General features: G+C 32.5%; 3 pseudogenes; all 3 read left to right on the top strand.

Annotated features, from left to right (window-relative positions):
* The first annotated feature begins 5,342 nt into the window (after positions 1-5,342).
* On the top strand, positions 5,343-5,461 carry LOC149567789 (5S ribosomal RNA; annotated as a pseudogene).
* Positions 5,462-6,056: 595 nt separating this feature from the next.
* On the top strand, positions 6,057-6,175 carry LOC149567788 (5S ribosomal RNA; annotated as a pseudogene).
* A 4,096-nt stretch (positions 6,176-10,271) lies between these two features.
* LOC149567787 (5S ribosomal RNA) lies at positions 10,272-10,390 on the top strand (annotated as a pseudogene).
* The last annotated feature ends 16,466 nt before the right edge of the window (positions 10,391-26,856 follow it).

Here is a 26,856-nt window from a genome sequence, read left to right as displayed (position 1 = left end):
AAAGATGATGTAAAAATGATGTTCCTCAAAAAATTAATCTCTATATGGATGAAAAAGTTGATATAACAATTGTTTCTTGTGATGACAAGAAATAAAATCTTATAAGATTAGTAACTTGATCCAAGAACATCCAAGGGCTGTAACATTTGACCTGCATCTCCATTCTTCTTTAAATTTTCCATGTGACTTCATAAGGAGTAGTCATTTGGAGAGAAACTCATGCCTTTCTTCCTATTGGCACCTTCTAAGTGCCAGATAAGGTGTGTACATAGTGTTGGGGTGCTTTTTACTCTCTTGTGCATTTTGGGTACTCGATAAGGTGCACTCTGAGTGCTCAAAAAGGTGCATCCTACATAAGGTTTCATTATGATGCATGGGCTAACATGAGGGTGTGAGAGTTTGATATTGGTTGTGATCATATGAGTGTTGGTGCACCAAATCCTATTAGAAGTATGCAATTAAGTGCTCTTGGAATAGAGTAGTACTGGGATGGGTGATCTCCCGAGAAGTCTCAATGTTGCAACCATCTTTTACATTTTAGAGTAGCTAGTTGTGTGATTGTTATATTTAAACTCCTCTCATGCTTCTAAAATCCCATTTTCAATTCCCCATCCCCTTTTCCTCCTATCTTGTGTCTCGTACCCAGACTCATGTTCATTCTAAATGCCAAATAAGGCACATTCTTAGTGCTAGATAAGGTGCATTCTAAGACTTAAAGATGATGTAATAATGATGTTCCTCAATAAAATAATTTTCATATGGATCAAATAGTTGATATATCAATTGATTCTTGTGATGATCAAAATAAAAGCTTATAAGATTGGGAAATTGATCCAAGAACTTATGAGGGCCATAAATTTTAAACCCTCATCTTTGATCTTCTTCAAATTTTCCATGTGGCTTCATTGGGAGGAGTTATTTAGAGATAAATGTGTGTCTTTCTTCTTATTATCACCTTTTGAGTATTGGATAAGGTGTTTTCTTAGTGTTAAAGAGCTTTTTACACTCTGTGCATTCTGGATGCTCAATAAGGTGTGCTTTGAGTGCTCGATAGCATGCATTCTAGATAAGGTTGTATTATGATTCATGGGATAATATGAAGGTATGAGAGTTTGATGTTGGGTGCAATCATACTAGCATTAGTGCACCTGATCCTAATAAAAATCTGTAGATAAGTGAGCTTGGGCCAGAGTAGTACAAGGATGGGTGACCTCCCAAATAATCTTGGTGTTCCACCCTTTTACTTTTTAGAGCTTCTAGTTGTATCATTATTATATTTACACATTATCATGCTTCTCAAAGCCCTTTTTCAATGACCCATCCCCTTCTTCTCCCATCCTCTATCTCGTACCCCAACTCATGTACACTCTGAGTTCCAGATAAGGCACATTCTTAGTGCTAGATTAGGTACATGCTAGGCACTAAAGATGATGTAAAAGTGATGTTCCTCAACAAATTAATCTCCATATGGATGAAATAGTCAATATAAAAATTTACTCTTGTGATGACAAAAATAAAAGCTTATAAGATTGGTAAATTGATCCAATAACTTCTGAAGGACATAACTTTTGACCCACATCTCTATTCTTCTCAAAAATTTCCACATGCCTTTATTGGGAGGAGTTATATGGAGAGAACCTTGTGCCTTTCTTCCTTTTGGTTCCTTTTGTGTGCCTGATAAGGTGCATTCTTAGTGTTAGAGCTCTTTTAACTCTCTCATACATTCTCGATGCTCGATAAGGTGTGGTCTGAGAGCTTGATAAGGTGTGTGCTAGATAGGGTTACATTATGATACATGGGCTAACACGAGGGTCTGAGATTTTGATGTTGGGTGTGATCATACCAGCATTAGTGCACTAAGTCCCTTCAGAACTATGCAATTAAGCATGCTTGGGTCGAAGTAGTACTGGGACGGGTGACCTATAGGAAGTCTTGGTGTTGCACCTTTCTATAACTTTTGAGAGCATTTGGTTATCCCATTGTTATATTTACACTAATCATGATTTTGAAAGCCCATTTTTAATCATCCATCCTATTCTCCTCTCATCCTCTATCAAATACCCCAACTCATGTTCATTCTAGTTCCCTAATAAGGCACATTCTTAGTGCTAGATAAGGTGCATTGTAGGCAATAAAGATGATGTAAAAATGATGTTACTCAAAAAATTAATATCCATATGGATGAAACAATTAATCTAATAATTTTTTCTTGTGATGACAAAAATAAAATCTTATAAGATTAAAAAATTAAACCAAGAACTTTTGAGGGCTATAAATTTTGACCCACATCTTTGTTCTTGTTGAGATATTCCATGTGGCTTCATTGGGAGGAGTTATTTGGAGAGAAACTTGTGCCTTTCTTCTTATTGGAACCTTTTGAGTATAGAATAAGGTGTGTTCTTACTATCAGAGTGCTTTATACTCTCTGAGTGTTGGATAAATTGTGTTCTTAGTGTCAGAGTGTTTTTTTCTCTCTCATGCATTCTAGGTGCTTGATAAGGTGCACTCTAAGTTCTTGATAAGGTACATCCTAGATTAGGTCACATTATGATTCATGTCCTAACATGGGGGTGTGATATTTTTATTTTGGGTGTAATCATACAAGCGTTAGTGCACTAGATCCCATCAAAACTCTGCATATAAACTTGTTTGGGCTGGAGTAGTACTAGGATGGGTGACCTCTTGGGAAGTCCCAATATTGCACCCTTATTTTACTTTTTAGAGAATCTATTTGTGTTATTGTTATATTTACACTTCTCTCATGCTTCTCAAAGCCCATTTTCAATCTCCCATCCCCTTCTCCTCCTATCCTCTCTCCCATACCCTGACTCATGTTGATTTTGAGTGCTTGATAAGGCACATTCTTAATGCTATAAAAGATGCATTCTAAGGACTAAATATGATATAAAAATGATGTTCCTCAACAAATAATTCTTCATACAGATGAAATAATTGATATAAAAAATGTTTCTTGTGATGATGAAAATAAAAGCTTATAAGATTGGGTAATCAATCCAAGAACTTCTGAGGGCCATAACTTTTGACCCGCATCTCCATTGTTCACGTATTTTTCCATGTAGCTTCATTGGGGAGAATTTATTTAGAGAGACACTCATGCCTTTCTTCCTATTAGTGTGTTCTAAGTGCCAGATGATGTGTGTTCTTAGTGTCAGAATGCTTTTTACTCTCTCCTGCATTCTGGGTGCTTGATAAGGTGCACTTCGAGTGCTCAAAAAGGTGCATCCTAGATAAGTTTACATTATGAAGCACGGGCTAACATGATGGTGTGAAAGTTTGATGTTGGGTGTGATCATTCCAACATTAGTGCACTAAATCCCATCAGAACTCTGCATATAAGCTTGCTTGAGCAAAGTAGTACTATGATGGGTGACCTACCAGAAAGTCTCGATGTTGCACGTCTCTTTTACTTTTAAGAGAAACTAGTTTTTTCATTGTTATATTTACACTACTCTCATGCTTCTCAAAGCCCAATTTTAATTGCACATCCCCTTCTCCTACCATCCTCTATCTTGTACCCTGAATCATGTTCATTCTGAGTGCTCAATAAGGCACATTCTTAGTGCTAGATAAGTTGCATTCTAGTTACTAAAGATGATGCAAAAATGATGTTTCTCAAAAAAGAAATATCCATGTGGATGAAATAATTGGTATAACAATTCTTTCTTGTGATGATGAAAATAAAAGCTTGTAAGATTTAGAAATTGATCCAAGAACTCCCGAGGGCCATAAATTTTGACCTGCATCTCCATTCTTCTTGAAATTTTGCACGTGGCTTTTATTTGGAAAGAAATGCTTTCCTTTCTTCCTCTTGGTTCCTTCTAAGTGTCAGATAAGGTGTGTTCTTAGTGTTAGAGCACATTTTACTCTCTCATACATTCTAAGTGCTTGATAAGTTGTTCTTTGAGTGCTCAATTACATACGTACTAGATAAGGTTGCATTATGATCCATGGGCTAACACAAGGGTGTGAGAGTTTGATGTTGGGTGTGATCATTCCAACATTAGTGCACTAGATCCCATCAAAACTCCACAATTGAGAACACTTGGGCCAAAGTAATAATAGGATGGGTGACCTCTTAGGAAGTTCCATTGTTGCACCTTCTTTTACTTTTTAGAGCATTTGGTTGTGTCATTTTTATATTTATATTGCACTCACACTTCTCAAATCCCATTTTCAATCACCCATCCTTTGTCCTGCACCTTGACTAATGTTCATTCTAAGTGCTTGATAAGGTGCATTTTAGGCATTAAAGATGATATAAAAATGATGTTCCTCAAAAAATTAATCCCCATATGGATGAAATAGTCGATATAACAATTGATTCTTGTGATGATGAAATAAAAGCTTATAAAATTGGGAAATTGATAAAATAACTTTTGAGGGCCATAGCTCTTGACTTGCATCTCCGTTCTTCTTGAAAATTTTCACATGGCTTCATTGGGAGGAGTTATTTGGAGAGAAACTCATACCTTTATTCCTATTGGTGCCTTCTTAGTGTTGGGTAAGATGTTTTCTTAGTGTCATAGTGTTTTTTAATCTCTAGTGCATCCTGGGTGCTTGATAAGGTGCATCCTAGATAAGGTTACATTATGATGCATGGGCTAACACAAGGGTGTGAGAGTTTGATATTGGGTGCGATCATACCAACGTTAGTGCACTAGATCCCATTAGAATTCTACAGCTAAGTGTGCTTAGGCCAGAGTAGTTCTGGGATAGGTAACCACCAAGGAAGTCTCAGTGTTGCACCCTTCATTTACTTTTTGGAGCATCTAGTTGTGTCACTGTTATATTTACACTACTCTCATGCTTCTCGAAGCCCATTTTCAATTGCCCATCCCCTTCTCCTCCCATCTTCTATCTCATACACTAACTCATGTTCATTCTAAGTGCTCGATAAGGCACATTCTTAGTGCTAGATAAGGTGTATTATAGGTACTAAAGATGATGTTCCTCAAAAAATTAATCTCTGTATGGTTGAAATAATCATTATAGCAATTGTTTCTTGTGATGATGAAAACAAAAGCTTATAAGATTGGGAAATTGATCCAAGAATTTTTGAGGGCCATAACTTTTGTCTCACATCTCTATTTTTCTTTAAAAAATTCCATGTAGCTTCATTGGGAAGATTTATTTTAAGAGAAACTCATGCATTTATTCCTATTGGCACTTCTTTAGTGTTGGATAAGGTGTGTTCTTAGTGTCAGAGTGATTTTTACTCTCTCGTGCATTCTGGGTGCTCAATGAAGTGTGCTCCAAGTGTGCCCTAGACAAGGTTACATTATGATGTATGTGATAACATGAGGGTGTGAGGGTTTGATGTTGGGTGTGATCATACCATTCTTAGTACACCAGATCCCATCAGAACTCTATAGTTAAGCACACTTGGGCCAAAGTAGTAGTCAGATTGGTAACCTCTTGGGAAGTCTTGGTGGTGCACCCTTCTTTTACTTTTTGGAGCATCTAGTTATGTCATGATTATATATTTAGTTCTCTCATGCTTCTTATAGCTCATTTTCAATCGCCTATCCCCTTCTCCTCCTATCCTATGTCTTGCACCTTGACTCATGTTCATTCTAAGTGCTTGATAAGGCACATTCTCTATGCTAGTTTAGTTGCATTTTAGGCACTAAAGATGATGTAAAAGTGATGGTCATCAACAAAGTAATCTCCATATAGATGAACAAGTTTGATATAACACTTTATTCTTGTAAAAACAAAAATAAAAGCTTATAAGATAGGGAAATTGATCCAAGAACTTCCAAGGGCAATAACTCTTGACCTGCATGTATGTTCTTATTGAATTTTTTCACATGGCTTCATTGGGAGGATTTATTTGGAGAGAAACTTGTGCCTTTCTTCCTAATGGTGCCTTCTAAGTGTCAAAAATGGTGCATTCTTAGTGTCAGAATGCATTTTACTCTCTTATGCATTTTGGGTACTCTATAAGCTATGCTCTGAGTGTTTGATAAGGTGTGTCCTTGATAAGGTTGCATTATGATGCATGGGATAACATGAGAATGTGATTGTTTGATGTTGGGTATGATCATACCAGCGTTAATGTACTAGATCCCATCAAAACTCTACAGTTAAGTGCACTTGGGTTGGAGTAGTACTAGGATGGGCGACCTTCCGGGAAGTCCTAGTGTTGCACCCTTCTTTTACTTTTTACAGAACCTAGTTGTGTCATTTTTATATTTGTATATCTCTCATTCTTCTCAAAGTCCATTTACAATCACTCATGCCCTTGTCCTTCCCTCTTCTGTCTTGTACCCTGACTCATGTTCATTCTAAGTGCTCAATAAGGCACATTCTTAGTGCTAGATAAGGTGTATTCTAGGCACTAAAGATGATGTAAAAATGATGTTCCTCAAAAAAGTAATCTCCATATGGAATAAATAGTAATTCTAACAATTGTTTCTTGTGATGATGAAAATAAAAGCTTATAAGATTGGGAAATTGATCCAAAAACTTCTAAGGGCCATAACTTTTGTCTCGCATCTCTGTTCTTCTTGAAATTTTTGATGTGCCTTCATTGGGAGAAGTTATTTGGAGAGAAACTCATGTATTTCTTCCTATAAGCACCTTTTTAGTGTCATAGTGTTTTATCATCTCTATCATGCATTTTAGGTGCTTGATAAGGTGCACTCTGAGTGCTCGATAAAGCATACCCTAGACAAGGTTACATTATGATGAATGGGATAACACGAGGACGTGAGATTTTGATGTTGGATGTGATCATATCATTCTTAGTGCATTGGATCCCATCAAAACTTCATAGTTAAGCACACTTGGGTTGGAGTAGTAGTGGGATGGGTCACCTCTTGGGAAGTCTAGGTGGTTCACCCTTATTTTACTTTTTGGAGCATCTAGTTATGTCATTGTTATATTTACACTACTCTCATGCTTCTCAAATCCCATTTTCATTCGTTCATCCCCTTCTCCTCCCGTCCTATCTCCCATACCCTAACTCATGTTCATTTTGAGTGCTCAATAAGGTACATTCTTTGTGCTAGATAAGGTGCATTCTAGGCACTAAAGATTATGTAAAAATGATGTTCATCAACAAAGTAACTTCCATATGGATGAAAATATTTGATATAACAATTGATTCTTGTGATACTTGATCCAAGTACTTTCAAGGGCAATAACTCTTGACCCGCACCTTTGTTCTTATTGAAATTTTCCACATGGCTTCATTGGGAGGAATTATTTGCAAAGAAACTTGTGGGCTTCTTCCTATTGGCACCTTTTGAGTGTCAGATATAGTGCATTCTTACTGTCAAAGTGCATTTTACTCTCTTGTTCATTTTGGGTGCTTGATAAGGTACACTCTGAGTGCTCAATAAGGTGCATCCTAGATAAGGTTTTAGTATGATGCATGGAATAAGATGAGGGTGTGAGTGTTTGATGTTGGGTATGATCCTACCAGCATTAGTACATTGGATCCCATCAGAACTCCACAGTTAAACATGCTTGGGTTGAAGTAGTATTGGGATAGGTGACCTTCCAAGAAGTCCTAGTGTTGCACCCTTCTTTTACTTTTTAGAGAATCCAATTATCTCATTATTATATTTACATAGCTCTCATTCTTCTCAAAACCCATTTTCAATTGCCCATCCCCTTCTCCTCCAGTCCTCTATCCCATACCTTGACTCATGTTCATTGTGAGTGCTCGATAAGGCATGTTCTTAGTGCTCAAAAAGGTGCATTCTAGGCTTTAAAGACAATTTAAAAATGATATTACTAAACAAAGTAATCTCTATATGGATGAAATAGTACATATAATGATTGATTCTTGTGATGACAAAAATTAAAGCTGATAAGATTAGGAAATTGTTCCAAGAATTTTTGACAGCCATAACTTTTGACATGCATCTCCATTTTTCTTAAATTTTTCCGTGTGGCTTCATTTGGAGGAGTTATTTGGAGAGAAACTCATTCTTTTCTTCCTTTTGGCACCTTCTAACTGTCAGATAAGGTGTATTCTTAGTGTCGGATTGCTTTTTACTCTCTCCTACATTCTGGTTGCTCAATATAGTGCACTCTAAGTGCTCGATAAGGTGCATCCTATATAAGGTTGCATTATGATGCACGAGCTAACATGAGGGCATGAGATTTTAATAATGTGTGTGATCATACTCATGTTAGTGCATCAAATCCCATTAGAATTTCATAGTTAAGAATGCTTTGACTAGAGTAGTACTAGGATGGGTGACCTCCTAGGAAGTCTTGGTGTTGTACCCATCTTTAACTTTTTAGAGCATCTGATTGTATCATTTTTATATTTACACTAATCTAATTCTTCTTAGATCCCATTTTCAATCACCCATCCCTTTCTCCTCCCATCCTCTATCTCATACCCTAACTCATGTTCATTTTAAGTGCTCGATCAAATACATTCTTAGTGCTAGATCAGGTGTATTGTAGGCATTAACCATGATGTAAAAATGATGTTCCTCACTAAAGTAATCTCCATATGGATGAAATTGTTAATATAAAAATTGATTCTTGTGATAACAAAAAATGAAAGCTTATAAGATTGTGAAATTGATCCAAGAACTTCCAAGGGCCATAACTCTTGACCTGTATCTCTGTTCCTCTTGAAATTTACCTTGTGGCTTCATTAGGAGGAGATATTTGGAAATAAAATCTTTCCTTTCTTCCTATTGGTTCCTTCTAAGTATCAGATAAGGTGCGTTCATATTGTTAGTCTTATTTTTACTCTCTCATGAATGATGGGTGCTTGATAAGGTGCACTCTTGGTCCTTGATAAGGTGTGTCCTACATAAGGTTGCATTATGATGCATGGGATAACATGACTGTGTGAGAGTTTGATGTTGGTAAAATCATACTAGTGTTAATGAATCAAATCCCATCAAATCTCCTCAGTTAAACATGCTTGGGCTAGAGTAGTTACTAGGATGAGTGACCTCCTGGGAAGTCTCGGTGTTGTACCCTTGTTTTAATTTTTAGAACATTCAATTGTGTCATTGTTATATTTACATTGATTTCATGCTTCTCAAATACCATTTTCAATAACCCATCCCCTTCTCCTATTGTCTTTTTTCTCGTACCCTAACTTATGTTTATTTTGAGTGCTTGATAAGGTACATTCTTAGTGCTAGATAAGGTGCATTTTGGGAGCTAAAGATGATGTAAAAATGATTTTCCTCAAAAAATTATTCTCCATATGGATGAAACAATCATTCAAACAATTATTTCTTGTCATGACAAAAATAAAAGCTTATAAGATTGGGAAATTGATCTAAGGACTTTTGAGGGCCATAACTTTTGTCTCGCATCTCAGGTCTTCTTGAAATTTTCCATCTGCCTTCATTTGGAGGAGTTATTTGTAGAGAAACTCATGCCTTTCTTCTTATTGGCACCTTTTGAGTGTTGGATAAGGTGTGTTCTTAGTGTTAGAGTGCTTTTCACTCTCTTGTGCATTTTGGGTGCTTGATAAGTTGTGCTCTAAGTGCTTGATAATGTGTGTCCAAGATAAGGTTGTATTATGATGCATTGGCTAACATGAGGGTGTGAGATTTTGATGTTGGGTGTGATCATACTAGCATTAGTGCAGCAGATCTCATCAAAACTCTACAGTTAAGTGTGCTTGGGTTGGTTTAGTACTAAGATGGGTGACCTCCTAGAAGTTCTGGTGTTGCACCCTTGTTTTACTTTTTAGAGCATTTGTTTGTGTCACTATTATATTTAAATTGCTCTAATGCTTTTCAAAGCCCATTTTCAATTGCTTATCCCCTTCTCCTCCCATACCCTAACTCATGTTCATTCTGAGTGCTCGATAATGCACATTCTTAGTGCTAGATAAGGTGCATTCTAGGCACTAAAGGTGATGTAAAAATTATGTTCCTTGGCAAAGTATCTCCATATGGATGAAACAATCAATATAATAATTAATTCTTGTGATGAAAAAAATAAAAGCTTATAAGATTGGGAAATTGTTCCAAGAACTTTTGAGGCCCATAAGTTTTGACCCACATCTCAGTTCTTATTGAAATTTTCCATGTGGCTTCATGGGAGGGTTTATTTCGAGAGAAAATTATTCCTTTTTTCCTATTGGCACCTTCTAAGTGCTAGATAAGGTGTGTTCTTAGTGTCAAAGTCCTTTTTACTCTCTCATGCATATTGGGTGCTCTATAAGATGCACTCTGAGTGCTCGATATTGTATGTCCTAGATAAGGTTGTATTGTGATGCATGGGCTAATAAAAGGGTGTAAGATTTTGATGTTGGGTGTGATCATACCAGTGTTAGTGCACTAGATCCCATCAGAACTCTATAGTTAAGTGCACTTGGGCTAGAGTAGTACTTGGATGGGAGACCTTGAGGGAAGTCCTTGTGTTGCAACCTTTTTTAAATTTTTAGAGCTTCTAGTTGTGTCATTATTATATTTACACTACTCTCATTCTTCTTAGAGCCCATTTTCAATCACCCATTCCCTTCTCCTCTTGTCTAATGTCCTATACCTCGACTCATGTTCATTTTGAGTGCTTGATAAGGCACATTCTTAGTTATAAATAAGGTGCATTCTAGGTACTAAAGATGATGTAAAAATGATGTTCCTCAACAAATTAATCTCCATATGGATGAAATAAAATGATATAACAATTGATTCTTTTGATGACAAAAAAAAAAGCTTATAAGATTGTGAAATTGATCCAAGAACTTCTGAGGGCCATAACTCTTAACCACATCTCCATTCTTCTTGAAATTTTCCATGTGACTTCATTGGGAGGATTTATTTGGAGAGAAATTCATTCCTTTCTTTCTATTTTTACCTTCTAAGTGTCAGCTAAAATGTGTTCTTAGTGTCAGACTACTTTTTACTCTTTCATGCATTTTGGGTTCTCGATAAGGTGCACTCTTAGTGCTCGATAAGGTGCATCCTAGATAAGGGTGCATTATGATGCATGGGATAACACAAGGGTGTGAGAGTTTGATGTTGGCTATGATCATACTAGTGATAGTGCACTAGATCCCATCAAAAGTCAAGTACACCTTAGTGGACTTGAATTGTGAGGACAGGTCATCATAGTTATGATTTTTGCCCATTGCCCAAGTGATAGTACCAAGAATTGACTCTTGTTGGAATTTTACAGTCATAAATTATGATGGAAATCTTGTTCATTGCAATTGGGATGACTTTTGGCATTACAATTTCGTAGAAGGTAAGGCCAAGAGTTCATCATCATATTCTCATTATCGTGATGGGCCAATGTTGTAATAATGACATTTGACAATTTTAATCCTCCATTGCAATAGTGATGCCCTCATTGTATAGATGATGGTCATCCACTAGAAAGTCTGTCGCAAGTGAGATGGATTGCAGTAGTAGTTCCATGGGTGTGATGGCTATCTATCAAATTTATCTATCACATTTGTGATGAGTATGAGATGATAATGTTGCTGGTGCAATGGTTGAACCATCATAAATGCAACGGATTGCTAGAATATTGATTAAAAAAATTTCCCTACTTCTACATCATCTAATCATAGTGTAGTAGGTAGAACTTTTATCTAGAATGTATTTTGTAAGGCTTTTCAAAACTTCTTATCCCCAAAAATTCATGAAGGATTGATATTCTTAATCATAATATGTTTTCTTTAAATACATTGCAAGTAAAGTGCGAGAATACTTTGAGAATAAGCTTTAATCTTTATGCATTGTGCAATGTAAAATGGTAATCTTGATCTCTCACTAGATGGACTTAGAACTAATGTTTGTGATCTCTTTCAGTTGAATCCAAACATGCAATATCTCATAACATATGTAGATGAAGACAATGATACTATGGAGGAGGACCCTTCAAACCTTGTTGCTCATGAGGGGGGAAAACCAAAAAATTGGTAGAGAATTAGATGGTTCCATTATTCTTCCACTAGGAAAGGGAGTATTTATAGGAGAGAAAGGAATAGGGAAACCCATGAGAGGGAAACTAAGTGGAGAGATTGTTGGAATATAATTCATGATGTGTGGAACATAATTTATCTACAATTAGAATGGAGCTGGAACAATATTGTATGATATCATCAAGGTTGCATTCACTATTGGAGGGGTAATAGAGAAAGTGTATGGGCTTAGAGGGAGATTCATGTATTTTATTGTAGGAGGAATAAATTCTTATGCCCATGGATTCAAAATGATAGTCATGACTTTCTACAATTTTTGTGCCTCAAATATTCCTCAAAATATATCTTAATAATGGCAATAATAGAATGAGAAATCTAAGTTTGAAAATTGTAGCAAGGACAAATGTTTCCAAGTGGCCTTTTCGTGGTGGTCTTCTTGTTTTCATGTCAAGTCTTGAATAAACTAATTATGCATACATAATGTATGTTGAATCTATGACTTCCTACATGGAGAAATAATCATGATGTTGGGCTTCTTATCTACAGTAATATAAAATGGAAATGGAAATGCAACACTATATGTGAAATGCTGGAGAAGAAGTAGTATTAATCAAATACCTTAGAAGAATGTCAAACACAATCTCCATGAGAGGGGCCAAAGAGGAAATGACATGAACTATGCTAAATAGTGTATGCATGTGATCAACATAGTAAAATGTATTTCTAACAAAGAAGACAATATTATTTTTCATCATTGTCTTTAGAAAGCACGAGGTGTAGGTTTGAACAACATACTAAAATGTATAAGACACTTAGTAGTTTTCTTTCATCATTCTCTTTATAACAGGTATGTTTTAATTTGTTTCTTAGCCATGGGTGTATCCTCAAGAATTGACTAAAATATTTGTACTATGACATGTTCTTTAGAAATTTTCCTTGTGGTATCATTTGATGTTTTTAATATCTCATGTCTTGACACTCGATGATATATTGTGTTGTAATTAATTATCTACATGTCTCCCAAGGGATTTACCACACCTTTTTATTTCTTAACATTGTTTTTATAAGGTCCTTTCAATGTGGTGTAGCTTCATTCATATAGCACAAATTTCCTCTTCTGAAGCACACTCCATTTTCTCTCTTGCAAATCTACCTAATATTGCAAACATCCTCAATTGCACAAGATCTACTTTAATTGTTTTCTTCTAAATATATTTGAAGTACTAAATATACTAACATATTGTGAGTATGATCTTCAAATCATGTTTAATAACTCACAACATTAAGTAGATGATCAAGTGATTTAAGAACCCATTGTGATGGTTCTAGTTGTTTCTATCATGGTTTGAGTTCCTCTTGTTGTTATTGATGGTATCACCAGAGATCATTTCCTTTATCCTTGCAATGTCCTGTCCACTCTGCCTATTGGTGTTTTAATGGGGGATGTGTGTCTTCCTTGCTTGTCTCTTTCTTGGAGGTTCCTCTTTCTCATATTATTTTGGTTGCAACTTCTATTGGTGTGGTTGTCCCCATGATTGCTATGATTTGAACTCTACAAGGATGTATATTCCATCTCTGAATTAGTATTTTGTGACAAGGCTCATTGAACAGAACACATATCAAACTAATATTCAATAGAGGTTAATTGAAATTAGGTCACAAAAAATAATCAGAATGCAATACTCTTATTTCAATACTTAGCCAATGGAGAAAGTGGTATCCCAAGGATTGAAATATGTGTTGTGCATCTCTTCTTCAAGCTTATACATATATGTTGTATTGAAGTTAAATATTTACTAAAAATCAATCATCTATTATAAGATATTAAAAAGACATATTAATTATATAACACATAACTAAAGCTTCTTTACATCTCATACTACACTTATTAATTTTAATTTAAAAAAAATCCATGAAAGACACTATGATACCAAACATTTATAGTTTCTTAAGTAAAATGTACTTCCATGCTTACCGTAATCTATATGAAAATTCAGTCCAATTCCTTTAAAAAGCCTACAAAAATAAACAAATTTTATCTATAGAGAGAAGACATAAAGACAAGCACCCATGTACAAATTATTTATCAAATGTAGGCCTTCCAATTCTCCATGTTCTTTCATGCCCCTATATACAAGAATAAATGCCAACATGATAGCTTATATATATATATATATATATATATATATATATATATATATAGAGAGAGAGAGAGAGAGAGAGAGAGAGAGAGAGAGAGAGAGAGAGAGAGAGAGAGAGAGATGAATGTTAACATGATAGTTGTTTATATGTATAAATATGTTTTGTGACAAAATCCTGATAAGGCAATTTTGTTGCATTGAGTTTGATGTTCAAAATAAGTAGCGATAATTTGAGAATAACAATCACAGAAGTTGATTTAGAAATATCATCAACCAAATTCAAAATTTGACAGGTTGAATGATGGTTGTTCTAGATTGTGCATATATAAATTATGGATAGTGATTGAGCAATGTTATTTCTCAATTAGATTATGTAATAGTTTAGTTTGCATGAATGTATCAAATCACATTCAATAATCCAACATTCTAATAAGAATACTAATGATTTGTTCATGAATTAAAGTGTAACAATAATCTAACCCAATGGAGATATTAGTGTGGTTGTCCCTATCAAGAGTGTAGGAAGAATCATCTTCAAGAAATGAGGATTATTTTGTGCAAAAGAAAGAGTCTTATAAGGGTGGATGGAGAATTATGTCCTTTATTGTGGGTAAGAAACTAGATTCTAACTTTTCCTAATGCATTGTTCTTTTGATTGTATTTAGATTGAAAAGATGTAATTTCAAAACCCAAATTAGATCTATATTTTTTTCTCAACACATAACTTGGGCATTTATAATTTAAGAGTGGTCATTGTGGTTTTTTCATTTGGTAGTAAATGAGAGTTGTGCCAACCTTTCAACAACTTGCAAATTGACTAGTAGAAAAATATGCAATATCATAAAATATTAAAATGAAAATATGAACTTGGCATTTGTAAATGGTAATTGAAATATAAATGTTACCTACTTTCTCCATTAAGCATTGCATGTCATATAGAACACATAGTGCAAGTCCATTCTGAAGGGACTAGTGTTTCCCACTATCAAAAAAATGAAACATAGGTTCAAGTTCACATCATATTGTGGTGGCCTCCTTTGCTAATTTGGTCATGTTTTGAAGATAAATCTTTGACCATAATTTAGGATCCTCTGGTTCCTCCCTGTAATATTATTAAGCATATCACCACACTCAAAAGGAAAAATGAGAATAGTTCATGAATCAATGTATACTTTAGAATTATCTAATATCATTTGTTTCCACTATCAAATTCTTCTTCATGTCTCCCAATTTACAAAAAAAGTTATCAAATATAATCAAACATGATTGCAGATAAATAGAAAGAATAGAATAACTTAGAGAGGAATAATTTGAGGCAATCCTATAGAAATTCATTCTTTTGAATACATCAATATGTGAGTTTGACTATGGCATCCTTCTGGATTTCCTAAAACCAAGAGATTTACACAGTTAGTTATCATACAAGCATAGGTTAATGTTGAGCTTCAGTTGGTTTCAAGAATAGTTTAATATTCTCTACTAATTAGGGCCAACTACGTGAAGTTGGAAGCTCATTTTCTGCCCCCCCAACCCCCCCCCCCCCCCCCCAACATCTACATTCCCCATTATGATCTAAAATTCATTCATTTTATTAATAAAATGTAACATTCATGAATTATCACATGATAACATTCATTAACACATTAGATTTATTAGAATATTCACATTAACATTGAAACATAAGATTCATTAGAACATTCAATACATATATACATGAACATCAATAATTATCAAATAAGTTACATAAGTTCACATGAATCATTTCTTTTTTCTTTTTTTCTTTCTTTGTCCTTCCCTATATTATTGTAGAGGCATATCCATATCATCATCGATATTTCTTCTCACACATGGATGTGCACTCACTATCCTTTGCAAAGGTTGGTCCTCTACAATAAAAAATAAAAGAGTTAAATTTAAAAAAATTGAGACTTTAAAGATTTTAAAGAACATTGTAGCACTCTTTACCATGTCCAACCACATCATTTTTCCTACAATGTGCACTCGTTGTCCTTTGCGAAGGTTAGTCCTCTACAATAACAAATAAAAGGGTTAAATTTAAAAAAATTGAGACTTTAAATATTTTAAAGAGCATTGTAGTACTCTTTACCTTTTCCTACCACATCATCTTGCCCACTGGCTTGGACCTCAATGCACTCATTAAGAACAACCTCTACATCCCCTGCAACTACAATACAAGATGTTTCTTAATCCCACACATATTATCATCATCATCAACATCATCCTCCTTCTCATCATGACCAAAAAAAGAATCATCATCATGATCAATAGAGCATCATTTGCATTAGGAGCATCATCGACTAACTCTCGATCATGGTCCACTTCTTCCTCTTCCTTAGTATCTTCTTCTTCCATCACATTATACTTTATTGGCCTTACTCTTGGATCATGTCTAACAAAAAATGACCAACCCTATTTATGTGGAACCTTTAAGTAAAATTTCTGCTCACATTGGCTTGGAAGAACATAGTGCTCATCCCCAACTAGCTCAAACAAACTTGTATTAATTATTGGAAATCCATTCTCATGCTCAATAATAGTTCTATCAAGATAATTTTGATTGAGTTTTAGTATGTACCATTTGATGATGAAGAGAACTAATTTGAAGGAATTAAAGTCATAGTCAAGTATATCAACCAAAATTCCATAATATCAATTTTGAGATTCTTAAGGATTACATCATTTCTAGATGAAAAATTGATCACCTGGAAGACTTCACTTATCTCAGAATCACAATTTCTCTTCATGTCATCTAAATATTTGATGTGAGATTTATAACTATTGCAAAACATAGTCTTTTGGTGTTTCACCTATAATAATGTCAAACATGTATAAATTATTCCATTACAAGTTCAAAAACATATAGTTGATTAACAAACTTATAAGTACCTAGAGATCTCTTAAACTATATGCTAATTCTATTTCCTTTTTTGGTGTAACATTGGGATCTCCATTAAAATGAGCTTTTTTAACCAATGAAGACATGGATTCCCATTTTAATGCATGACTAGAATGTTGACATCATTCAATCCATACCATCATCTAATCTTTGATTGTTTGTAGTAAAAAAATGTATTGCATCCCACTCTTTAGCAGTTGTACAAAAGTAAATAGATGACTTAGAACAAATTTATTTTGAAGATTAACAATTAATTAAATACAATAATATCTCATAATTTATTACTTTTCACTTTCCTAAATATACCTTTCCCCACCAAGTACTCTCCTCCAAATTTTTTGATGGAGTCGAGATCCCAAATACAATCTATATGGGTCTTTCTTACAACATTATGAAGATATTGAGTAACATACACCATCATCTGATATGCCATATATCCCTCAATCATATAACTCTTGGAATGTGCTCTTTGTCAAACCAAACCCTTCAAAATTTTGAAGTGTCTCTAAACCATCCACATTGACCTAGGTTGTACAAGTCCACACAATTCAATCTCCTCAACTTGGTGTATGAGGTAGTGTTCTTGTGTATTGAAAAAATATGAAGGTAAAAAGTTTTACATTTCACACATTAGTAGAGGAATTCTTTTCTTCCAATATTTTATATCTTCTTTATAGATTTATTTAGATGAAAACTATCTACAAGAGATTCAAGATGCAAAAATATATAAATATGAAACTTCACAATATATCACTTGTTTGATATATTGAATAAATATCACTACTTACCTCATGTATTTTCCAAGATCATATATCACTTGTTTGATATTATTGTTATTGAAGAAGTATATATAGAACAACCTGAAGCATTTTCCACTCATGATATAAATCTTTATGTATGCAAATTAAAGAAAGCTCTCTATGGTCTAAATAAAGCTCCCATTTCTTGGTATGAAAGAATAGAAAACTATATGTCCAAAATAGGATATTCCAAAAATAAAGTTGATCCTAACATATATTTAAAAATATCTAATGGTGACATGTTAATTCTTGTTCTTTTATGTTGATGACTTATTAATCACAAGTGAAGATCACCTTATTGGTAAATGCAAATAAGAACTTGTGGCTGAATTTGATATGAAGGATCTAGGGATTCTGCACTATTTTCTGGGTCTAGAAGTATGGAAAAGGATAATTACATTTCCCTAAATCAAGGGAAATACATTTCTAATATCTTGATTAGATTTGGTGTGATAGATTGTAAAACTCTGTCTACTCTGATGGAAACAAACCTTCATAAGCTTAAAATTGAAGTAGGTGACTCAGAAACTATTGACCCTACCTACTATAGATAAATTATTGGGTCTCTTATATACTTGATAAACACTCACCTTGATATATGTTATGATACTAATATGTTGAGTCAATTCATGTGTAAACTTAAGAAGATTCACCTAATGACTACTAAGAATATTGTGAGATATTTGTGTGATACTATTGGACTTGGTCTAAAGTATAAGAATGTTGAGATACAACTTCAAGGGTATTCAGATTATGACTAGGCAGGTAGTTCCATTGATTGTAAAAGTACTATTGGGTGTTGTTTCAGTCTTGGATTGGCTATGATATCCTAGTTTAGTAGAAATCAACCAATAGTTTCTCTATGTTCCACTAAAGTTGAATACATGGTTGCTTCCATGGGAGCTTGTGAAGCAGTGTGTCTGAGGAAGTTACTAGTTGGACTATTTGGGAAGCCCCTAAATCCCACTGTGATTCACTATGACAATCAAAGTTTTATCTAACTTTCCATAAATATAGTCTTTCAAAATCTATCCAAGCATATAGGAATCCCTTAACATTACATAAGAGATGTGGTAGACAAAGATGTTATCAAATTGGTTTACATCAACAATGAAGAGCAAAGTGTTGACATATTCACCAAACCTCTTGCCAAGTTTAAAGTAGAGTACTTCAGAGGTAAACTTGGTATGACTAAATTGTAATTGAAATTTCTAAGATTGAATCTCAATAATATATAATTTTATATATTCATGAATATTTAAATAATAATACATTACAATATTGCATTTTTGTGTTATGAAATGAAAGGTGATGATCTTTCATGTGGTGTGTGTGTAAGGTTGCTATTGTAAGGTGATGACCTCAACAATATCTTAACCTACTATCATGATAAACTACATTAAATTGGTTTCCTAAAATGTGTCAAAATTCATGATAACTAATGTATTGAGATTGGCTACATTAAGTTATCCCGATATGTGTAAAATATCATGATATTTTTTGTGTTTATTCATTATCATTAAGTGTTTTCTCGAATTGTGTTGGAGACTATGATAATAAATGTATCATGATTGACTACATTAAGTTTATGTCCCTAATTATGTGAGACATCATGATATTGAGATAGTTATTCCTAAATTCTTGATCTATTAACATGATAGACTACATTAAATTATTGTCTCGAAAAGAGTCAGAGGTCATGATAACTTAAGTATCAAGATGGACCATATATGTATGAGATTGTGATACCTATGATATTGGAGTCATTCATTTTCATCCAAAGACCAAGGATGATGCCTAATAGGCTTCATTTAGTTGTTGTCCTGGAGTGTCAAAGATTAGATCACTAGTGGAAATTTGCCAAATAAATGACTACGTGACTAGAAGTGATCAAATCCTAGTAAGATTTTGCATTCTATAAGTATAGGTGACTAAATAAATGACTACTCTAGTCATTTGATAAAATTATAAGGTTAGACAAAGCTAAGTGACTAAATAAATAATTAAATAAATGACTAAACTATTGGTCACTAATAGTTAGTCACCCAAACAAATGACTAAATGAATAATTGATGATTTTTTTTATCATATTAATATATTCTTAAAAAAATTTATAACTTTTATTACTCATTCATAAAAAAAAATGTGTGATATTAATACATCATTAATAGTTTACTTCCTTAAATGTCCTTTGAATTGATGTTGAAGTAGAAACAATCTCAAAATCAACTTAATTTGCACTATCAAAATCTATCTATCAACTTTTGAAGAAAAAAAAAATCCTCTATGCACTCAAAATAAAATGCCAAGTCTACCTATGCATATCAAAAATATTAATTATCAAATACTTATTTTATAATCTCAACATATACATTTAATATATTTTTGTATTTTGAAAATAGTAAGAAGTAATATTTAATAAATGTTTAATATCATCACTAATGGTCTTAAGTGTTTTGACTAGGATGCTTTTCATATAGAGAATCTTAGTGTGATCACTTCATTATTCCATTATCTTTACTTTCATATATAATTTCTATAGGTGATACCATTCTAGACATTGTTTGTTAAATTTTTTTTGTGGGCTTTTAAATATTAGGCTAGTATTCATGAGAAATGTTGTGTTGGAGGACTCTTTTGGCATCATGTTAATGTGTACATATCATTTGGTACAAGAATGGAATGTGATTATAAAGAAAGCTACATAGAGGCCTTGTCAACTACATCTCACTACTCTCATAGACAAGTAAAAGACAAGCAATCAATCCACTACACTACCATTTTATGGTAAAGCATTATATTCTTGATAAGGGATCAAGAGCTTCAAAAGTTTATTTGTCACAAGAATTGAACTCTTGTTGCAAGCACATAACTATTATGTAGTCAATGCCTCATACTCAATGTTACTTTGAATAAAGACACTAAATATAAATTTTAATATATTTTGCAATTATATATATTATTGTTGAGCAACAATAATAGTAATGAACATTTTTCATATTAATTGTTCATTTCATGAGTTAGATTAGGCTATGTGATCATTTTTTAATTCTTTATTATCATGCTTATTTTAAATTAAAACTATTATTTTTAAATTTAAAAAAAAAAGATTTTAACATCTAAATTTCAGATTTGTTAATAAATAATTTTCTAAATAAGTTAGATTAAAACATGCTATATATATTATCATGTTTAATTTTATTAAATTTATTGTGTTATATAAAATTAAATAAGTCAAATTTAATTTAGAAACATACAAAAATTTCTATATATTTTAATATGATTATAATGATAATTATTTAAAATTAAAATAACATGACAATAAATATTTATGTTTAAATAATATCAAAACATATCAAATTTAATTTAGAAAGGCACTAATATTTCAAAACAATATCAAGTTATGCAAAATTTAATTTAAAAGATATTAAAATTTATAAATCAAATTCAATTAAGAAATAAACTAAATTTATCTAAATTTATTTGAGAATCATAAATTTTAATTTTGAATACTAAATGCAACACATTGTTTCTAATAAATTCTCTTTTGTGTGTCATGAAATTAGAGAGTATTACACACATTGTTTCTAATAAATTATCTTTTATGTGTCATGGAATTAGAAAGCAAGACACACATTGTTTCAAATAAATTAAATCTTATTTGTCATGAAATTAGAAAGTATGATTTAAAGATACTTTTACATTTTTTAGTTGATTTTTAAAGAAATAATATTAGAAATATATCTTAACAATTTATAGAGAAAATCTGAAAAAAATTTAAGTTTATAAAATAGAAAGATTTATTTGAAAATTTAAAAGTTTTAGTATCAAATATCTAAACAGTTTAAGAGTACTAAATATCTTAATTGAACCCTAACTCTTAAATAATTAAAACTAAAACCTAATTATAAAACTTGTTTCTCAATTATTTCTATAATTAAATTCTTGTCATATCATATAATTTTGCCATTCTTGTCATATAATTTCCCTCTAATTTCTTACACCCATTTGGTAATGATAATACTTGTAAATGATTATTTTGATGAAAATGTCAATTACAACTTCTTATGACCCGAATCTTGGCACGAGGCGATGAATTTCAAGTCACTTCATTTCAACAAGAGAACGATGCAAATGTAGGTATATTTTTTTACAAACCTAAATTTTTTTATTTTTTTATTTGTAATTTTTTGCATTTTTTATTTGGAGATACTTTGTTAAAAAAATACCAGGATGGAAAACTAGGGTTTGTGTGGCTAGGAGCTGGGACAATAATTTCTAAGTCGCTACATCCTTATGTGGAAATATATGCAATTTATATCTCAATGGCACAATGGAAGATTTATTTCACAAGATCTATGGCAACCAATTTGAAGATCTCATGTCTCATTAAAACCATCAATCATTTTGTCCTCTGCACTTGTAGATCCGAAGAGTTTAGCCCCTTTTATAAATTAGATTGATCATTTAGAGATTTGACCTGAATAGGCATGTGGGTATTTGGAAGCAACCATAAAATTGGGTTTGCAAACAAATTTAGGCCGTTGAAGAGTATAATTTTTTATTTTTTCAAAAAATTAAAAACCATCTTAATTGTTCATAGTTTTAAATTTTTCACTTTGGTTGAGTACTAATCCTTTTAAAAATGAATTATGTTCTCGAATTCAAAATTAGGTGAACGAATCTTACTACATAGACACACTTTGTTTTCAACTCAATATGCATTTTCTTTATAAGATCTAACTATAAAGTTGTTTTAATTTCTCAAGTTCAGAGTCTAGAGATGCCACTACTACGGGGTCCAGGAAAATTTTTCAAGAGAGGAAACAATACTCAAAAGTTGAGTCATAAATTAGGTCACACACAAATGAGAAATCCAATTCAAAGATGGTGGCAAAAGACAAAATACTTTGTGGAAGAAAACTGGAAGTGTGTATGGACTCTGGACCTCTAGTTTTCTGTAGTAGCATGTCTATTTGCATTCAAATTCATTCAATAGAAGGAGAAAGTAGTATTTAACATTGCATTGATTTTTCTACCCATTTATTGAAACACCATTATATGGCTATGTAGTAAGACCAAGCTTGGTGTTGCAGTTTCATTTGATGACAACATGCGTACTCTAATATCTCATAAATAATAAGAATTCAATAGTTATAATTTAATAAAATACACATTAATTATCTAACCAATTAAATTGGCTATTAGCACAATTTTGAGGAAATATATGAGATAATGTATGACTCTAACAAATAAATTTTTTGTATAGTTCTTTACCCCTCTATTGAAAGCAATACAAAAGTTCATTTAAGTCATAGAAAGAATAAGAATTTTAATCCTTTCAAAAGATCTAACTAAAAATTTGTTGTAATTTCTCAAGTTCCAAGTCTGAAGGTGATTCTACTACAGGGTTTAGGTGAAACTCTCAAGCTAGGCAACAATATTCAAATGTTGAGCCAAATGCTATGATAGAAATTGGGTCACACATAAATTAAAAAATCCAACAGAATCAGAGGATAAAATAAAGATTAATCATAGACTTAAATGAGAAATCTGACATAATCAGATTATAAAATCGATACTAAGGATATATTCCATGGACTTTGGATAGTTGTGTTGTTTAGTGGTATAACTCTCACAGATAAAAACATTGTGTAGTGTTTTTATAGTAGCATGGCTATTTGCATATGAAATATTCATACACTACAAGGGCATAGAATATCATGTAATGGGATATTGTGTGTGCACCAAGGGAGTTGTAAAGACACTCAAATTTAACATGTTATTTATTTTGCTACCTATTTATTGACATATTATCAAATGGCTTTGCAATAAGACCAAACTTGGTGTTGTAGTTTGATAAAGCCTTTGTCACTAATATATTTGGGTTTTCCTTAACTATACTCCTCCCTTAAAGATTATTTTATGCTCTAAGGAAACATATGTGGCTGCTACTATGAAAGCATTCAAGAAATGAGGTTATTTTACACAAAAAGGATAGTAGAGAGGTAATTCATGGGGAAGAATTTTATAGTATTAGTATTATTATTAATGATTCATTTTCATTAAAATTGTCATGAATGCATTGCCTTACACTTTATTGTATAAAACTCATAGCACTTATGGACAACTTCTATTTTTTATCCAGTCTAATCTCTAGACATTTGATGTTCCTTTTGAAGTCCTCTAAACTCTTAATCACTTGTTGCAATTTGAGATGAGTTTATGATTCTACATATTTGTGGGTTCTGTCCTAATTTTCTTTAAACATTTTCTTAGTCTTTATTCTGGTGCACCTCATTTATTTTTATGCACTTTTTTGAATCAAATGATTCGTGATCTTTTCAAATTCTACACTATTGAGTGTCACAGATCTGATAAACATCATATGTCTATATTTTCATTGGTACTACTCTAGTTTAAATAGTTGTAGCATAAGTTGAAGATTGACTAGTTTTGTATTGATCCTATTTAGTTTTGTTTGATAATTTATGATTGAGGGGCATCTCTTCTATCAAATTTACCTAGTAGCTTATGATGGCATACCTAGATTTGGATATATGGTAGCACACTTAAATTTTGTTTGTAGTTTGGTACTAGTAGCTATGAATTTTTTGAAACAAATCTAGGAAAACTATCAAAAAATAATGGTAGCATACCTAGTTTTTAATGTTTATAGTTTTAACTTTACATGTATGAAAAATTTGATTTACAATTCTTATTACTTATGCATCTTTTTATACTATAAAGATCTACCTTTAATAGTTGTAGCCTTAGCATCAAACTATTGATGTAAGCCAAGCAGCATATAATATATAAATGTGAAAAATTAACTGATGATTTTTTTCTATCTTTTGGATTATCATTTATTGTGTAAGAGAAGTACAACATAACATACAAAGGGACCTTCTGAATTGCTAGAATTCAATCATCATAGTTCCTATCTTTTCAATTCTCTATAGGACATCCATAAAAAAGGAAACACTCTACATAATTGTGAGGAAAGAGAGAAGGTTTAGAGTCACCTTTTATCCTACAAGACTAAATTGTATCACAAATTTGACTATCTATAAGAGGGAGATCATCACTTGATCTCTTTCCCTCTATTTGCCGAGCTAGGAATCTCCTATGCACCTGTCTGCTGGAAGTGGTCCTCGTGAGGGTAAAGGCATGAGAGTCTCCCACACAGCTATTTATATCTATATCTGTGTATTGATGATAGGTCAATAGATGATTGGTACAAGGTACTTGAAAAACTAGTTATCAAAAGATGTATGTGAATTACATTTCAAATGTAGCTTTGTCAAATTTGTAAAATAGTGAATTTGCAAATATTAAATTTTAAGATATGAATTTTATTTGCTAGATACATTCAATATTATATGGACAGTGATATTTTCATTCATCACTATTTATATGAAACCCTTATACATTGGAGTTGAGAAGAGGGTAATTTGACCTCCTAATTCACCATAGAAAGCTAGAAATGTGTCCATAGAACTCTTGGAGAAAACAAATAGATATGTGCAAAAAATAATGGCCCAATACTCACTAGTATTGGCAAGACAAAGCATAAGCAAAAGGGAAGAAAAAATGTTAATTACTTCCTCTCTCATGTAACCAAGAAGCTCTTAGCTAGGTGGGTATGTTTAAAAAAGGAAATCACAAAATCAAAATACTATTGACTGTAATCATTAGTTAGTTATGAGACCAAATTGGACAGATTTTAATGAAGTAACTGTATTTTAGGACAATATTCACACGTCAGTTTCCAAGTTACACAACTTATGATCTCCCTAAGATAATGTCTTGTTTACTACTCCTTAGAAGGAAGAAATGAGGTCCATCATTTCATTGGAGTTCATTATGAATTTGATTATTTATAGTGATTGGCAAGCGATTAATGAAAATACACCTAATTTTGTGACGTCAGGTAGAAGGGGATGTGGTAATGGGAAATGGTTTTCAGTTTACATTCATTTTCAAAATTCTCCATTGAGAGATACTCCAATCTACTATATCTTGCTGAAGACTAAATCCATCTCAGATACTTGAATGTTATGAGGTCTCTATTTCTTGTGTAACATCGACTTAGTAAACAAATAATGTTTCTTGACTAAATAAACTTATAGAAAAATCCTCCAAAAGCTAGATCAATTTGTTGTTATAGACTAAATTTACATTCACAAAGATGAAATTATTTCCCCATGCATTGTGTTGATGTAGTTTATTGCACTATAGGCTTATGTACTTATAAAAAGAGTATAAATTTTAGATCATTGATATGGCTTGCATGAAGCAATTGTCTTCGACAATCTTCATATGGTTGAAGATTGCATTTTCTTTTTTAAAATTATATTTCCTTATTGATGTGATGTTTTGAATATTTTTGGATGATTGTTAATTTAATCTATTTGAAACAGGTGGTTGAAAGGCTTCATTGGTATGTGAACGAAGGCAAAATGGTAAGGAGCTTCATTTTCATCTTGTATGCTATCCTAAATATTCAATCTATATCTTGTGCACCATATATTTGACTCTTATTGGTGGACTACTTTATGACATTTAAAATTCTAACTATTCATTGTCTAGCTGTCAATTTTTTCTCCTCAAGCAACTATTTCTAAGAGGTAAACTTCTAGTTTCATCAAAATGAAATTCACTTTAGATATTTTTTTTGTGCATATATTTCTATGAAATAATTGATAGTGTCTTTCTTATTACTGACACATTTTTTATTGTGAATAATATTGAATAGTCTATCAATGATTCTAGTTACAAAGAAATGAAATCAGAACATATAAATAAATGAAATATAAATAAATTTTGAATTAAGGAAAACATAGTAATTAGAATACATTTCAATTATAGTACAAAGAGTCTATCTCTCATCCAAAATTACGTAATCTTAGATAGGGAGTTGGTGGAGGGAAAGGTGGAGTAATTTTGAGCACTTGTTAGAATCGCTTGGAGCTTATTTCATGCACCCTCTACACTATCATTCTACCATCAAGATGATCGTAACAAGGAGAGAGAAAGTTGTTTGTGTACTATAAGAAGAAATCTTCCAAATGAACTAAGTAAATTAAATTTAACACTCATCTTCTC

Source organism: Cupressus sempervirens, chromosome 3, assembly GCF_028749045.1.
Source record: "Cupressus sempervirens isolate cs-2001-9-10 chromosome 3, ASM2874904v1, whole genome shotgun sequence".
Classification (NCBI taxonomy): domain Eukaryota; kingdom Viridiplantae; phylum Streptophyta; class Pinopsida; order Cupressales; family Cupressaceae; genus Cupressus; species Cupressus sempervirens.
The sequence above is the reverse complement of the archived record's forward strand: the minus strand, read 5'-3'. Positions and strand labels throughout refer to the sequence as shown.